Genomic DNA, 14,127 nt, shown 5'->3' on the forward strand with positions numbered 1-14,127 from the left:
TGTTTTTGCGCAATAGTCAAAACTTTATCTAATTATAAACGTTAGACCTTCTAGATTTAAAAAAATGCATTTTTCCCATACCGGGAGTAGAACCCGGGACGTCTGGGTGAAAACCAGAAATCCTAACCGCTAGACCATATATGATATCTGCTCACCTTAGGAAATGTTTTCTTGATTAAATACAGCGCGAGGAATAGTATAGAGGTACGATGATGTTTTCTCCATAAATTTATCAAGCTCATATTTGTACCATTCTTTACAAACATGTCTGCCGTGTCTTGACTGTGAAAGAGCTCCAGTTAACAAAAATGGTTTAAAAAATGCCGAAACAGGGGATTTTTCAGAGTTCCTACAAACTCTCCAGATTGAACCAGAGACCTTCAGATCTTCAGTCTGACGCTCTCCCAACTGAGCTATTTCGGCACGTTCATGTCCAGACTTCGTCTGCTCGGGCTTAAATATGATAAATTTTGTATGAAAAAATAACAAGTGCGCAAAATGTCAAACAAAGAAGGACTGCTCTTCTTCGCCATTGTTTTTGCGCAATAATCAAAACTTTATCTAATTATAAAAGTTAGACCTTCTAGATTTAAAAAAATGCATTTTTCCCATACCGGGAGTAGAACCCGGGACGTCTGGGTGAAAACCAAAAATCCTAACCGCTAGACCATATGGGATACCTGCTCACCTTAGGAAATGTTTTCTTGATTAAATACAGCGCGAAGAAATGTATTATGATACGATGATGTTTTGTCCATAAATTTATCAAGCTCATATTTGTGCCATTCTTTACAAACATGTCTGCTGTGTCTTGACTGTGAAAGAGGTCCAGTTAACAAAAATGGTTTAAAAAAATGCCGAAACCCGGGATTTTTCAGAGTTATTACAAACTCTCCGGATTGAACCAGAGATCTTCAGATCTTTAGTCTGACGCTCTCCCAACTGAGCTATTTCGGCAAGTTCATGTCCAGACTTCGTCTGCTCGGGCTTAAACATGATGAATTTTGTATGAAAAAATAAAAAGTGCGCAAAATGTCAAACAAAGAAGGACTGCTATTCTTCGCCATTGATTTTGCGCAATAATCAAAACTTTATCTAATTATAAAAGTAAGACCTTCTAGATTTAAAAAAAATGCATTTTTCCCATACCGGGAGTAGAACCCGGGACGTCTGGGTGAAAACCAAAAATCCTAACCGCTAGACCATATGGGATACCTGCTCACCTTAGGAAATGTTTTCTTGATTAAATACAGCGCGAAGAATAGTATTATGATACGATGATGTTTTGTCCATAAATTTATCAAGCTCATATTTGTGCCATTCTTTACAAACATGTCTGCCGTGTCTTGACTGTGAAAGAGGTCCAGTTAACAAAAATGGTTTAAAAAATGCCGAAACCCGGGATTTTTCAGAGTTCCTACAAACTCTCCGGATTGAACCAGGGACCTTCAGATCTTCAGTCTGACGCTCTCCCAACTGAGCTATTTCGGCACGTTCATGTCCAGACTTAGTCTGCTCGGGCTTAAATATGATGAATTTTGAATGAAGAAATAAAAAGTGCGCAAAATGGCAACCAAAGAAGGACTGCTCTTCTTCGCCATTGTTTTTGCGCAATAATCAAAACTTTATCTAATTATAAAAGTAAGACCTTCTAGATTTAAAAAAATGCATTTTTTCCCATACCGGGAGTCGAACCCGGGCAGTCTGGGTGAAAACCAGAAATCCTAACCGCTAGACCATATATGATATCTGCTCACCTTAGGAAATGTTTTCTTGATTAAATACAGCGCGAGGAATAGTATAGAGGTACGATGATGTTTTCTCCATAAATTTATCAAGCTCATATTTGTACCATTCTTTACAAACATGTCTGCCGTGTCTTGACTGTGAAAGAGCTCCAGTTAACAAAAATGGTTTAAAAAATGCCGAAACAGGGGATTTTTCAGAGTTCCTACAAACTCTCCAGATTGAACCAGAGACCTTCAGATCTTCAGTCTGACGCTCTCCCAACTGAGCTATTTCGGCACGTTCATGTCCAGACTTCGTCTGCTCGGGCTTAAATATGATAAATTTTGTATGAAAAAATAACAAGTGCGCAAAATGTCAAACAAAGAAGGACTGCTCTTCTTCGCCATTGTTTTTGCGCAATAATCAAAACTTTATCTAATTATAAAAGTTAGACCTTCTAGATTTAAAAAAATGCATTTTTCCCATACCGGGAGTAGAACCCGGGACGTCTGGGTGAAAACCAAAAATCCTAACCGCTAGACCATATGGGATACCTGCTCACCTTAGGAAATGTTTTCTTGATTAAATACAGCGCGAAGAAATGTATTATGATACGATGATGTTTTGTCCATAAATTTATCAAGCTCATATTTGTGCCATTCTTTACAAACATGTCTGCTGTGTCTTGACTGTGAAAGAGGTCCAGTTAACAAAAATGGTTTAAAAAAATGCCGAAACCCGGGATTTTTCAGAGTTATTACAAACTCTCCGGATTGAACCAGAGATCTTCAGATCTTTAGTCTGACGCTCTCCCAACTGAGCTATTTCGGCAAGTTCATGTCCAGACTTCGTCTGCTCGGGCTTAAACATGATGAATTTTGTATGAAAAAATAAAAAGTGCGCAAAATGTCAAACAAAGAAGGACTGCTATTCTTCGCCATTGATTTTGCGCAATAATCAAAACTTTATCTAATTATAAAAGTAAGACCTTCTAGATTTAAAAAAAATGCATTTTTCCCATACCGGGAGTAGAACCCGGGACGTCTGGGTGAAAACCAAAAATCCTAACCGCTAGACCATATGGGATACCTGCTCACCTTAGGAAATGTTTTCTTGATTAAATACAGCGCGAAGAATAGTATTATGATACGATGATGTTTTGTCCATAAATTTATCAAGCTCATATTTGTGCCATTCTTTACAAACATGTCTGCCGTGTCTTGACTGTGAAAGAGGTCCAGTTAACAAAAATGGTTTAAAAAATGCCGAAACCCGGGATTTTTCAGAGTTCCTACAAACTCTCCGGATTGAACCAGGGACCTTCAGATCTTCAGTCTGACGCTCTCCCAACTGAGCTATTTCGGCACGTTCATGTCCAGACTTAGTCTGCTCGGGCTTAAATATGATGAATTTTGAATGAAGAAATAAAAAGTGCGCAAAATGGCAACCAAAGAAGGACTGCTCTTCTTCGCCATTGTTTTTGCGCAATAATCAAAACTTTATCTAATTATAAAAGTAAGACCTTCTAGATTTAAAAAAATGCATTTTTTCCCATACCGGGAGTCGAACCCGGGCAGTCTGGGTGAAAACCAGAAATCCTAACCGCTAGACCATATGGGATATCTGCTCACCTAAGGAAATGTTTTCTTAATTAAATACAGCGCGAAGAATAGTATTGAGGTACGATGATGTTTTCTCCATAAATTTATCAAGCTCATATTTGTACCATTCTTTACAAACATGTCTGCCGTGTCTTGACTGTGAAAGAGCTCCAGTTATCAAAAATGGTTTAAAAAATGCCAAAACAGGGGATTTTTCAGAGTTCCTACAAACTCTCCGGATTGAACCAGAGACCTTCAGATCTTCAGTCTGACGCTCTCCCAACTGAGCTATTTCGGCACGTTCATGTCCAGACTTCGTCGGCTCGGGCTTAATTATGATGAATTTTGTATGAAAAAATAACAAGTGCGCAAAATTTCAACCAAAGAAGGACTGCTCTTCTTCGCCATTGTTTTTGCGCAATAATCAAAACTTTATCTAATTATAAAAGTAAGACCTTCTAGATTTAAAAAAATGCATTTTTCCCATACCGGGAGTAGAACCCGGGACGTCTGGGTTAAAACCAGAAATCCTAACCGCTAGACCATATGGGATACCTGCTCACCTTAGGAAATGTTTTCTTGATTAAATACAGCGCGAAGAATAGTATTATGATACGATGATGTTTTCTCCATAAATTTATCAAGCTCATATTTGTACCATTCTTTACAAATATGTCTGCCGTGTCTTGACTGTGAAAGATGTCCAGTTAACAAAAATGGTTTAAAAAATGCCGAAACCCGGGATTTTTCAGAGTTTCTACAAACTCTCCGGATTGAACTAGGGACCTTCAGATCTTCAGTCTGACGCTCTACCAACTGAGCTATTTCGGAACGTTTATGTCCAGACTTAGTCTGCTCGGGCTTAAATATGATGAATTTTGAATGAAAAAATAAAAAGTGCCAAAAAGGCAACCAAAGAAGGACTGCTCTTCCTCGCCATTGTTTTTGCGCAATAATCAAAACTTTATCTAATTATAAAAGTAAGACCTTCTAGATTTAAAAAAATGCATTTTTTCCCATACCGGGAGTCGAACCCGAGCCGTCTGGGTGAAAACCAGAAATCCTAACCGCTAGACCATATGGGATATCTGCTCACTTTAGGAAATGTTTTCTTGATTAAATACAGGGCGAAGAATAGTATTAAGGTACGATGATGTTTTCTCCATAAATTTATCAAGCTCATATTTGTACCATTCTTTACAAACATGTCTGTTGTGTCTTGACTGTGAAAGAGCTCCAGTTAACAAAAATGGTTTAAAAAATGCCGAAACCCGGGATTTTTCAGAGTTCCTACAAACTCTCCGGATTGAACCAGGGACCTCCAGATCTTCAGTCTGACGCTCTCCCAACTGAGCTATTTCGGCACGTTCATGTCCAGACTTCGTCTGCTCGGGCTTAAATATGATGAATTTTGAATGAAAAAATAAAAAGTGCCAAAATGGCAATCAAAGAAGGACTGCTCTTCCTCGCCATTGTTTTCTGCGCAATAATCAAAACTTTATCTAATTATAAAAGTAAGACCTTCTAGATTTATAAAAATGCATTTTTTCCCATACCGGGAGTCGAACCCGGGCAGTCTGGGTGAAAACCAGAAATCCTAACCGCTAGACCATATGGGATATCTGCTCACCTTAGGAAATGTTTTCTTGATTAAATACAGCGCGAAGAATAGTATTAAGATACGATGATGTTTTCTCCATAAATTTATCAAGCTCATATTTGTACCATTCTTTACAAACATGTCTGCCGTGTCTTGACTGTGAAAGAGCTCCAGCTAACAAAAATGGTTTAAAAAATGCCGAAACCCGGGATTTTTCGGAGTTCCTACAAACTTTCCGGATTGAACCAGGGACCTTCAGATCTTCAGTCTGACGCTCTCCCAACTGAGCTATTTCAGCAAGTTCATGTCCAGACTTAGTCTGCTCGGGCTTAAATATGATGAATTTTGAATGAAGAAATAAAAAGTGCGCAAAATGGCAACCAAAGAAGGACTGCTCTTCTTTGCCATTGTTTATGCGCAATAATCAAAACTTTTTCTAATTATAAAAGTAAGACCTTCTAGATTTAAAAAAATGCATTTTTTCCTATACCGGGAGTCGAACCCGGGCCGTCTGGGTGAAAACCAGAAATCCTAACCGCTAGACCATATGGGATATCTGCTCACCTTAGGAAATGTTTTCTTGATTAAATACAGCGCGAAGAATAGTATTAAGATACGATGATGTTTTCTCCATAAATTTATCAAGCTCATATTTGTACCATTCTTTACAAACATGTCTGCCGTGTCTTGACTGTGAAAGAGCTCCAGCTAACAAAAATGGTTTAAAAAATGCCGAAACAGGGGATTTTTCAGAGTTCCTTCAAACTCTCCGGATTGAACCAGAGACCTTTAGATCTTCAGTCTGACGCTCTCCCAACTGAGCTATTTCGGCACGTTCATGTCCAGACTTCGTCTGCTTGGGCTTAAATATGATGAATTTTGTATGAAAAAAAAACAAGTGCACAAAATGTCAAACAAAGAAGGACTGCTCTTCTTCGCCATTGTTTTTGCGCAATAATCAAAACTTTATCTAATTATAAAAGTAAGACCTTCTAGATTTAAAAAAATGCATTTTTCCCATACCGGGAGTAGAACCCGGGACGTCTGGGTGAAAACCAGAAATGCTAACCGCTAGACCATATGGGATACCTGCTCACCTTAGGAAATAATTTCTTGATTAAATACAGCGCGAAGAATAGTATTATGATACGATGATGTTTTGTCCATAAATTTATCAAGCTCATATTTGTGCCATTCTTTACAAACATGTCTGCCGTGTCTTGACTGTGAAAGAGGTCCAGTTAACAAAAATGGTTTAAAAAAATGCCGAAACCCGGGATTTTTCAGAGTTCCTACAAACTCTCAGGATTGAACCAGGGACCTTCAGATCTTCAGTCTGACGCTCTCCCAACTGAGCTATTTCGGCACGTTCATGTCCAGCCTTAGTCTGCTAAGGCTTAAATATGATGAATTTTGAATGAAGAAATAAAAAGTGCGCAAAATGGCAACCAAAGAAGGACTGCTCTTCTTCGACATTGTTTTTGCGCAATAATCAAAAATTTATCTAATTATAAAAGAAAGACCTTCTAGATTTAAAAAAATGCATTTTTTCCCATACCGGGAGTCGAACCCGGGCCGACTGGGTGAAAACCAGAAATCCTAACCTCTAGATCATATGGTATACCTGCTCACCTTAGGAAATGTTTTCTTTATTAAATACAGTGCGAAGAATAGTATTATGATACGATGATGTTTTCTCCATAAATTTATCAAGCTCATATTTGTGCCATTCTTTACAAACATGTCTGCCGTGTCTTGACTGTGAAAGAGCTCCAGTTAACAAAAATGGTTTAAAAAAATGCCGAAACCCGGGATTTTTCAGAGTTTCTACAAACTCTCCGGATTGAAACAGGGACCTTCAGATCTTCAGTCTGACGCTCTCCCAACTGAGCTATTTCGGCACGTTCATTTCCAGACTTAGTCTTCTCGGGCTTAAATATGATGAATTTTGAATGAAAAAATAAAAAGTGCCAAAATGGCAATCAAAGAAGGACTGCTCTTCCTCGCCATTGTTTTCTGCGCAATAATCAAAACTTTATCTAATTATAAAAGTAAGACCTTCTAGATTTAAAAAAATGCATTTTTTCCCATACCGGGAGTCGAACCCGGGCAGTCTGGGTGAAAACCAGAAATCCTAACCGCTAGACCATATGGGATATCTGCTCACCTTAGGAAATGTTTTCTTGATTAAATACAGCGCGAAGAATAGTATTAAGGTACGATGATGTTTTCTCCATAAATTTATCAAGCTCATATTTGTACCATTCTTTACAAACATGTCTGCCGTGTCTTGACTGTGAAAGAGCTCCAGTTAACAAAAATGGTTTAAAAAATGCAAAAATCCGGGAATTTTCAGAGTTCCTACAAACTCTCCGGATTGAACCAGGGACCTTCAGATCTTCAGTCTGACGCTCTTCCAACTGAGCTATTTCGGCACGTTCATGTCCAAACTTAGTCTGCTCGAGCTTAAATATGATGAATTTTGAATGAAGAAATAAAAAGTGCTCAAAATGGCAACCAAAGAAGGACTGCTCTTCTTCGCCATTGTTTTTGCGCAATAATCAAAACTTTATCTAATTATAAAATTTAGACCTTCTAGATTTAAAAAATGCATTTTTTCTCATACCGGGAGTCGAACCCGGGCCGTCTGGGTGAAAACCAGAAATCCTAACCGCTAGACCATATGGGATATCTGCTCACCTTAGGAAATGTTTTCTTGATTAAATACAGCGCGAATAATAGTATAAAGATACGATGATGTTTTCTCCATAAATTTATCAAGCTCATATTTGTACCATTCTTTACAAACATGTCTGCCGTGTCTTGACTGTGAAAGAGCTCCAGTTAACAAAAATGGTTTAAAAAATGCCGAAACAGGGGATTTTTCAGAGTTCCTACAAACTCTCCGGATTGAACCAGAGACCTTCAGATCTTCAGTCTGACGCTCTCCCAACTGAGCTATTTCGGCACGTTCATGTCCAGACTTCGTCTGCTCGGGCTTAAATATGATGAATTTTGTATGAAAAAATAAAAAGTGCGCAAAATGTCAAACAAAGAAGGACTGCTATTCTTCGCCATTGATTTTGCGCAATAATCAAAACTTTATCTAATTATAAAAGTAAGACCTTCTAGATTTAAAAAAAATGCATTTTTCCCATACCGGGAGTAGAACCCGGGATGTCTGGGTGAAAACCAAAAATCCTAACCGCTAGACCATATGGGATACCTGCTCACCTTAGGAAAAGTTTTCTTGATTAAATACAGCGCTAAGAATAGTATTATGATACGATGATGTTTTGTCCATAAATTTATCAAGCTCATATTTGTGCCATTCTTTACAAACATGTCTGCCGTGTCTTGAATGTGAAAGAGGTCCAGTTAACAAAAATGGTTTAAAAAAATGCCGAAACCCGGGATTTTTCAGAGTTCCTACAAACTCTCCTTATTGAACCAGGGACCTTCAGATCTTCAGTCTGACGCTCTCCCAACTGAGCTATTTCGGCACGTTCATGCCCAGACTTAGTCTGCTCGGGCTTAAATATGATGAATTTTGAATGAAGAAATAAAAAGTGCGCAAAATGTCAACCAAAGAAGGACTGCTCCTCTTCGCCATTGTTTTTGCGCAATAGTCCAAACTTTATCTAATTATAAAAGTTAGACCTTCTAGATTTAAAAAAATGCATTTTTCCCATACCGGGAGTAGAACCCGGGACGTCTGGGTGAAAACCAGAAATCCTAACCGCTAGACCATATGGGATATCTGCTCACCTTAGGAAATGTTTTCTTGATTAAATACAGCGCGAAGAATAGTATTGAGGTACGATGATGTTTTCTCCATAAATTTATCAAGCTCATATTTGTACCATTCTTTACAAACATGTCTGCCGTGTCTTGACTGTGAAAGAGCTCCAGTTAACAAAAATGGTTTAAAAAATGCCGAAACAGGGGATTTTTCAGAGTTCCTACAAACTCTCCAGATTGAACAAGAGACCTTCAGATCTTCAGTCTGACGCTCTCCCAACTGAGCTATTTCGGCACGTTCATGTCCAGACTTCGTCTGCTCGGGCTTAAATATGATGAATATTGTATGAAAAAATAACAAGTGCGCAAAATGTCAAACAAAGAAGGACTGCTCTTCTTCGCCATTGTTTTTGCGCAATAATCAAAACTTTATATTAATATAAAAGTTAGACCTTCTAGATTTAAAAAAATGCATTTTTCCCATACCGGGAGTAGAACTCTGGACGTCTGGGTGAAAACCAGAAATCCTAACCGCTAGACCATATGGGATATCTGCTCACCTTAGGAAATGTTTTCTTGATTAAATACAGCGCGAAGAATAGTATTGAGGTACGATGATGTTTTCTCCATAAATTTATCAAGCTCATATTTGTACCATTCTTTACAAACATGTCTGCCGTGTCTTGACTGTGAAAGAGCTCCAGTTAACAAAAATGGTTTAAAAAATGCCGAAACCCGGGATTTTTCAGAGTTCCTACAAACTCTCCGGATTGAACCAGGGACCTTCAGATCTTCAGTCTGACGCTCTCCCAACTGAGCTATTTCGGCACGTTCATGTCCAGACTTCGTCTGCTCGAGCTTAAATATGATGAATTTTGAATGAAGAAATAAAAAGTGCGCAAAATGGCAACCAAAGAAGGACTGCTCTTCTTCGCCATTGTTTTTGCGCAATAATCAAAACTTTATCTAATTATAAAAGTAAGACCTTCTAGATTTAAAAAAATGCATTTTTTCCCATACCGGGAGTCGAACCCGGGCCGTCTGGGTGAAAACCAGAAATCCTAACCGCTAGACCATATGGGATATCTGCTCACCTTAGGAAATGTTTTCTTGATTAAATACAGCGCGAAGAATAGTATTGAGGTACGATGATGTTTTCTCCATAAATTTATCAAGCTCATATTTGTACCATTCTTTACAAACATGTCTGCCGTGTCTTGACTGTGAAAGAGCTCCAGTTAACAAAAATGGTTTAAAAAAATGCCGAAACCCGGGATTTTTTGGAGTTCCTACAAACTCTCCGGATTGAACCAGGGACCTTCAGATCTTCAGTCTGACGCTCTCCCAACTGAGCTATTTCGGCACGTTCATGTCCAGACTTAGTCTGCTCGGGCTTAAATATGATGAATTTTGAATGAAGAAATAAAAAGTGCGCAAAATGTCAACCAAAGAAGGACTGCTCTTCTTCGCCATTGTTTTTGCGCAATAGTCAAAACTTTATCTAATTATAAAAGTTAGACCTTCTAGATTTAAAAAAATGCATTTTTCCCATACCGGGAGTAGAACCCGGGACGTCTGGGTGAAAACCAGAAATCCTAACCGCTAGACCATATATGATATCTGCTCACCTTAGGAAATGTTTTCTTGATTAAATACAGCGCGAGGAATAGTATTGAGGTACGATGATGTTTTCTCCATAAATTTATCAAGCTCATATTTGTACCATTCTTTACAAACATGTCTGCCGTGTCTTGACTGTGAAAGAGCTCCAGTTAACAAAAATGGTTTAAAAAATGCCGAAACAGGGGATTTTTCAGAGTTCCTACAAACTCTCCAGATTGAACCAGAGACCTTCAGATCTTCAGTCTGAAGCTCTCCCAACTAAGCTATTTCGGCACGTTCATGTCCAGACTTCGTCTGCTCGGGCTTAAATATGATAAATTTTGTATGAAAAAATAACAAGTGCGCAAAATGTCAAACAAAGAAGGACTGCTCTTCTTCGCCATTGTTTTTGCGCAATAATCAAAACTTTATCTAATTATAAAAGTTAGACCTTCTAGATTTAAAAAAATGCATTTTTCCCATACCGGGAGTAGAACCCGGGACGTCTGGGTGAAAACCAGAAATCCTAACCGCTAGACCATATGGGATATCTGCTCACCTTAGGAAATGTTTTCTTGATTAAATACAGCGCGAAGAATAGTATTAAGGTACGATGATGTTTTCTCCATAAATTTATCAAGCTCATATTTGTACCATTCTTTACAAACATGTCTGTTGTGTCTTAACTGTGAAAGAGCTCCAGTTAACAAAAATGGTTTAAAAAATGCCGAAACCCGGGATTTTTCAGAGTTCCTACAAACTCTCCGGATTGAACCAGGGACCTTCAGATCTTCAGTCTGACGCTCTCCCAACTGAGCTATTTCGGCACGTTCATGTCCAGACTTCGTCTGCTCGGGCTTAAATATGATGAATTTTGTATGAAAAAATAAAAAGTGCGCAAAATGTCAAACAAAGAAGGACTGCTATTCTTCGCCATTGATTTTGCGCAATAATCAAAACTTTATCTAATTATAAAAGTAAGACCTTCTAGATTTAAAAAAATGCATTTTTTCCCATACCGGGAGTCGAACCCGGGCAGTCTGGGTGAAAACCAGAAATCCTAACCGCTAGACCATATGGGATATCTGCTCACCTTAGGAAATGTTTTCTTGATTAAATACAGCGCGAAGAATAGTATTATGATACGATGATGTTTTCTCCATAAATTTATCAAGCTCATATTTGTACCATTCTTTACAAACATGTCTGTTGTGTCTTGACTGTGAAAGAGCTCCAGTTAACAAAAATGGTTTAAAAAAATGCCGAAACCCGGGATTTTTCAGAGTTCCTACAAACTCTCCGGATTGAACCAGGGACATTCAGATCTTCAGTCTGACGCTCTCCCAACTGAGCTATTTCAGCAAGTTCATGTCCAGACTTAGTCTGCTCGGGCTTAAATATGATGAATTTTGAATGAAGAAATAAAAAGTGCGCAAAATGGCAACCAAAGAAGGACTGCTCTTCTTCGCCATTGTTTTTGCGCAATAATCAAAACTTTATCTAATTATAAAAGTAAGACCTTCTAGATTTAAAAAATGCATTTTTTCTCATACCGGGAGTCGAACCCGGGCCGTCTGGGTGAAAACCAGAAATCCTAACCGCTAGACCATATGGGATATCTGCTCACCTTAGGAAATGTTTTCTTGATTAAATACAGCGCGAATAATAGTATAAAGATACGATGATGTTTTCTCCATGAATTTATCAAGCTCATATTTGTACCATTCTTTACAAACATGTCTGCCGTGTCTTGACTGTGAAAGAGCTCCAGTTAACAAAAATGGTTTAAAAAATGCCGAAACAGGGGATTTTTCAGAGTTCCTACAAACTCTCCGGATTGAACCAGAGACCTTCAGATCTTCAGTCTGACGCTCTCCCAACTGAGCTATTTCGGCACGTTCATGTCCAGACTTAGTCTGCTCGGGCTTAAATATGATGAATTTTGAATGAAGAAATAAAAAGTGCGCAAAATGGCAACCAAAGAAGGACTGCTCTTCCTCGCCATTGTTTTTGCGCAATAATCAAAACTTTATCTAATTATAAAAGTAAGACCTTCTAGATTTAAAAAAATGCATTTTTTCCCATACCGGGAGTCGAACCCGGGCCGTCTGGGTGAAAACCAGAAATCCTAACCGCTAGACCATATGGGATATCTGCTCACCTTAGGAAATGTTTTCTTGATTAAATACAGCGCGAAGAATAGTATTGAGGTACGATGATGTTTTCTCCATAAATTTATCAAGCTCATATTTGTACCATTCTTTACAAACATGTCTGCCGTGTCTTGACTGTGAAAGAGCTCCAGTTAACAAAAATGGTTTAAAAAATGCCGAAACAGGGGATTTTTCAGAGTTCCTACAAACTCTCCAGATTGAACCAGAGACCTTCAGATCTTCAGTCTGACGCTCTCCCAACTAAGCTATTTCGGCACGTTCATGTCCAGACTTCGTCTGCTCGGGCTTAAATATGATAAATTTTGTATGAAAAAATAACAAGTGCGCAAAATGTCAAAAAAAGAAGGACTGCTCTTCTTCGCCATTGTTTTTGCGCAATAATCAAAACTTTATCTAATTATAAAAGTTAGAATTTCTAGATTTAAAAAAATGCATTTTTCCCATACCGGGAGTAGAACCCGGGACGTCTGGGTGAAAACCAGAAATCCTAACCGCTAGACCATATGGGATATCTGCTCACCTTAGGAAATGTTTTCTTGATTAAATACAGCGCGAAGAATAGTATTAAGGTACGATGATGTTTTCTCCATAAATTTATCAAGCTCATATTTGTACCATTCTTTACAAACATGTCTGTTGTGTCTTGACTGTGAAAGAGCTCCAGTTAACAAAAATGGTTTAAAAAATGCCGAAACCCGGGATTTTTCAGAGTTCCTACAAACTCTCCGGATTGAACCAGGGACCTTCAGATCTTCAGTCTGACGCTCTCCCAACTGAGCTATTTCGGCACGTTCATGTCCAGACTTCGTCTGCTCGGGCTTAAATATGATGAATTTTGTATGAAAAAATAAAAAGTGCGCAAAATGTCAAACAAAGAAGGACTGCTATTCTTCGCCATTGATTTTGCGCAATAATCAAAACTTTATCTAATTATAAAAGTAAGACCTTCTAGATTTAAAAAAATGCATTTTTTCCCATACCGGGAGTCGAACCCGGGCAGTCTGGGTGAAAACCAGAAATCCTAACTGCTAGACCATATGGGATATCTGCTCACCTTAGGAAATGTTTTCTTGATTAAATACAGCGCGAAGAATAGTATTATGATACGATGATGTTTTCTCCATAAATTTATCAAGCCCATATTTGTGCCATTCTTTACAAACATGTCTGCCGTGTCTTGACTGTGAAAGAGCTCCAGTTAAGAAAAATGGTTTAAAAAAATGCCGAAACCCGGGATTTTTCAGAGTTTCTACAAACTCTCCGGATTGAAACAGGGACATTCAGATCTTCAGTCTGACGCTCTCCCAACTGAGCTATTTCAGCAAGTTCATGTCCAGACTTAGTCTGCTCGGGCTTAAATATGATGAATTTTGAATGAAGAAATAAAAAGTGCGCAAAATGGCAACCAAAGAAGGACTGCTCTTCCTCGGCATTGTTTTCTGCGCAATAATCAAAACTTTTTCTAATTATAAAAGTAAGACCTTCTAGATTTAAAAAAATGCATTTTTTCCCATACCGGGAGTCGAACCCGGGCCGTCTGGGTGAAAACCAGAAATCCTAACCGCTAGACCATATGGGATATCTGCTCACCTTAGGAAATGTTTTCTTGATTAAATACAGCGCGAAGAATAGTATTAAGGTACGATGATGTTTTCTCCATAAATTTATCAAGCTCATATTT

The 14,127-nt window shown here is 38.3% G+C and overlaps 34 non-coding genes across 34 annotated transcripts; all 34 read right to left on the bottom strand.

Moving 5' to 3' along the window:
* Positions 1-605: 605 nt before the first annotated feature.
* Trnae-uuc lies at positions 606-677 on the bottom strand. Its single transcript has one exon. It is a non-coding gene; the product is annotated as a tRNA-Glu (tRNA).
* A 178-nt stretch (positions 678-855) lies between these two features.
* On the bottom strand, positions 856-957 carry Trnaf-aaa. The gene has a single exon. It is a non-coding gene; the product is annotated as a tRNA-Phe (tRNA).
* A 183-nt stretch (positions 958-1,140) lies between these two features.
* Trnae-uuc lies at positions 1,141-1,212 on the bottom strand. The gene has a single exon. It is a non-coding gene; the product is annotated as a tRNA-Glu (tRNA).
* Positions 1,213-1,389: 177 nt separating this feature from the next.
* Trnaf-gaa lies at positions 1,390-1,491 on the bottom strand. Its single transcript has one exon. It is a non-coding gene; the product is annotated as a tRNA-Phe (tRNA).
* Positions 1,492-2,207: 716 nt separating this feature from the next.
* Trnae-uuc lies at positions 2,208-2,279 on the bottom strand. Its single transcript has one exon. It is a non-coding gene; the product is annotated as a tRNA-Glu (tRNA).
* Positions 2,280-2,457: 178 nt separating this feature from the next.
* On the bottom strand, positions 2,458-2,559 carry Trnaf-aaa. Its single transcript has one exon. It is a non-coding gene; the product is annotated as a tRNA-Phe (tRNA).
* A 183-nt stretch (positions 2,560-2,742) lies between these two features.
* Trnae-uuc lies at positions 2,743-2,814 on the bottom strand. Its single transcript has one exon. It is a non-coding gene; the product is annotated as a tRNA-Glu (tRNA).
* Positions 2,815-2,991: 177 nt separating this feature from the next.
* Trnaf-gaa lies at positions 2,992-3,093 on the bottom strand. The gene has a single exon. It is a non-coding gene; the product is annotated as a tRNA-Phe (tRNA).
* A 183-nt stretch (positions 3,094-3,276) lies between these two features.
* Trnae-uuc lies at positions 3,277-3,348 on the bottom strand. The gene has a single exon. It is a non-coding gene; the product is annotated as a tRNA-Glu (tRNA).
* A 710-nt stretch (positions 3,349-4,058) lies between these two features.
* On the bottom strand, positions 4,059-4,160 carry Trnaf-gaa. Its single transcript has one exon. It is a non-coding gene; the product is annotated as a tRNA-Phe (tRNA).
* A 182-nt stretch (positions 4,161-4,342) lies between these two features.
* On the bottom strand, positions 4,343-4,414 carry Trnae-uuc. Its single transcript has one exon. It is a non-coding gene; the product is annotated as a tRNA-Glu (tRNA).
* Positions 4,415-4,591: 177 nt separating this feature from the next.
* On the bottom strand, positions 4,592-4,693 carry Trnaf-gaa. Its single transcript has one exon. It is a non-coding gene; the product is annotated as a tRNA-Phe (tRNA).
* A 183-nt stretch (positions 4,694-4,876) lies between these two features.
* On the bottom strand, positions 4,877-4,948 carry Trnae-uuc. Its single transcript has one exon. It is a non-coding gene; the product is annotated as a tRNA-Glu (tRNA).
* Positions 4,949-5,125: 177 nt separating this feature from the next.
* On the bottom strand, positions 5,126-5,227 carry Trnaf-gaa. The gene has a single exon. It is a non-coding gene; the product is annotated as a tRNA-Phe (tRNA).
* A 183-nt stretch (positions 5,228-5,410) lies between these two features.
* On the bottom strand, positions 5,411-5,482 carry Trnae-uuc. Its single transcript has one exon. It is a non-coding gene; the product is annotated as a tRNA-Glu (tRNA).
* A 711-nt stretch (positions 5,483-6,193) lies between these two features.
* Positions 6,194-6,295, bottom strand: Trnaf-gaa. Its single transcript has one exon. It is a non-coding gene; the product is annotated as a tRNA-Phe (tRNA).
* Positions 6,296-6,728: 433 nt separating this feature from the next.
* Positions 6,729-6,830, bottom strand: Trnaf-gaa. Its single transcript has one exon. It is a non-coding gene; the product is annotated as a tRNA-Phe (tRNA).
* Positions 6,831-7,013: 183 nt separating this feature from the next.
* Trnae-uuc lies at positions 7,014-7,085 on the bottom strand. Its single transcript has one exon. It is a non-coding gene; the product is annotated as a tRNA-Glu (tRNA).
* Positions 7,086-7,546: 461 nt separating this feature from the next.
* Trnae-uuc lies at positions 7,547-7,618 on the bottom strand. Its single transcript has one exon. It is a non-coding gene; the product is annotated as a tRNA-Glu (tRNA).
* Positions 7,619-8,330: 712 nt separating this feature from the next.
* Trnaf-gaa lies at positions 8,331-8,432 on the bottom strand. The gene has a single exon. It is a non-coding gene; the product is annotated as a tRNA-Phe (tRNA).
* A 182-nt stretch (positions 8,433-8,614) lies between these two features.
* Trnae-uuc lies at positions 8,615-8,686 on the bottom strand. Its single transcript has one exon. It is a non-coding gene; the product is annotated as a tRNA-Glu (tRNA).
* Positions 8,687-9,396: 710 nt separating this feature from the next.
* On the bottom strand, positions 9,397-9,498 carry Trnaf-gaa. The gene has a single exon. It is a non-coding gene; the product is annotated as a tRNA-Phe (tRNA).
* A 183-nt stretch (positions 9,499-9,681) lies between these two features.
* Trnae-uuc lies at positions 9,682-9,753 on the bottom strand. Its single transcript has one exon. It is a non-coding gene; the product is annotated as a tRNA-Glu (tRNA).
* Positions 9,754-9,931: 178 nt separating this feature from the next.
* Positions 9,932-10,033, bottom strand: Trnaf-gaa. The gene has a single exon. It is a non-coding gene; the product is annotated as a tRNA-Phe (tRNA).
* Positions 10,034-10,748: 715 nt separating this feature from the next.
* Trnae-uuc lies at positions 10,749-10,820 on the bottom strand. The gene has a single exon. It is a non-coding gene; the product is annotated as a tRNA-Glu (tRNA).
* A 177-nt stretch (positions 10,821-10,997) lies between these two features.
* On the bottom strand, positions 10,998-11,099 carry Trnaf-gaa. Its single transcript has one exon. It is a non-coding gene; the product is annotated as a tRNA-Phe (tRNA).
* Positions 11,100-11,282: 183 nt separating this feature from the next.
* Positions 11,283-11,354, bottom strand: Trnae-uuc. Its single transcript has one exon. It is a non-coding gene; the product is annotated as a tRNA-Glu (tRNA).
* Positions 11,355-11,532: 178 nt separating this feature from the next.
* On the bottom strand, positions 11,533-11,634 carry Trnaf-gaa. The gene has a single exon. It is a non-coding gene; the product is annotated as a tRNA-Phe (tRNA).
* Positions 11,635-11,816: 182 nt separating this feature from the next.
* Trnae-uuc lies at positions 11,817-11,888 on the bottom strand. The gene has a single exon. It is a non-coding gene; the product is annotated as a tRNA-Glu (tRNA).
* A 462-nt stretch (positions 11,889-12,350) lies between these two features.
* Trnae-uuc lies at positions 12,351-12,422 on the bottom strand. The gene has a single exon. It is a non-coding gene; the product is annotated as a tRNA-Glu (tRNA).
* Positions 12,423-12,883: 461 nt separating this feature from the next.
* Positions 12,884-12,955, bottom strand: Trnae-uuc. Its single transcript has one exon. It is a non-coding gene; the product is annotated as a tRNA-Glu (tRNA).
* A 177-nt stretch (positions 12,956-13,132) lies between these two features.
* Positions 13,133-13,234, bottom strand: Trnaf-gaa. The gene has a single exon. It is a non-coding gene; the product is annotated as a tRNA-Phe (tRNA).
* A 183-nt stretch (positions 13,235-13,417) lies between these two features.
* On the bottom strand, positions 13,418-13,489 carry Trnae-uuc. The gene has a single exon. It is a non-coding gene; the product is annotated as a tRNA-Glu (tRNA).
* Positions 13,490-13,953: 464 nt separating this feature from the next.
* Trnae-uuc lies at positions 13,954-14,025 on the bottom strand. The gene has a single exon. It is a non-coding gene; the product is annotated as a tRNA-Glu (tRNA).
* Positions 14,026-14,127: the final 102 nt, after the last annotated feature.

Source organism: Nematostella vectensis, chromosome 11, assembly GCF_932526225.1.
Source record: "Nematostella vectensis chromosome 11, jaNemVect1.1, whole genome shotgun sequence".
In the NCBI taxonomy this organism is placed as follows: domain Eukaryota; kingdom Metazoa; phylum Cnidaria; class Anthozoa; order Actiniaria; family Edwardsiidae; genus Nematostella; species Nematostella vectensis.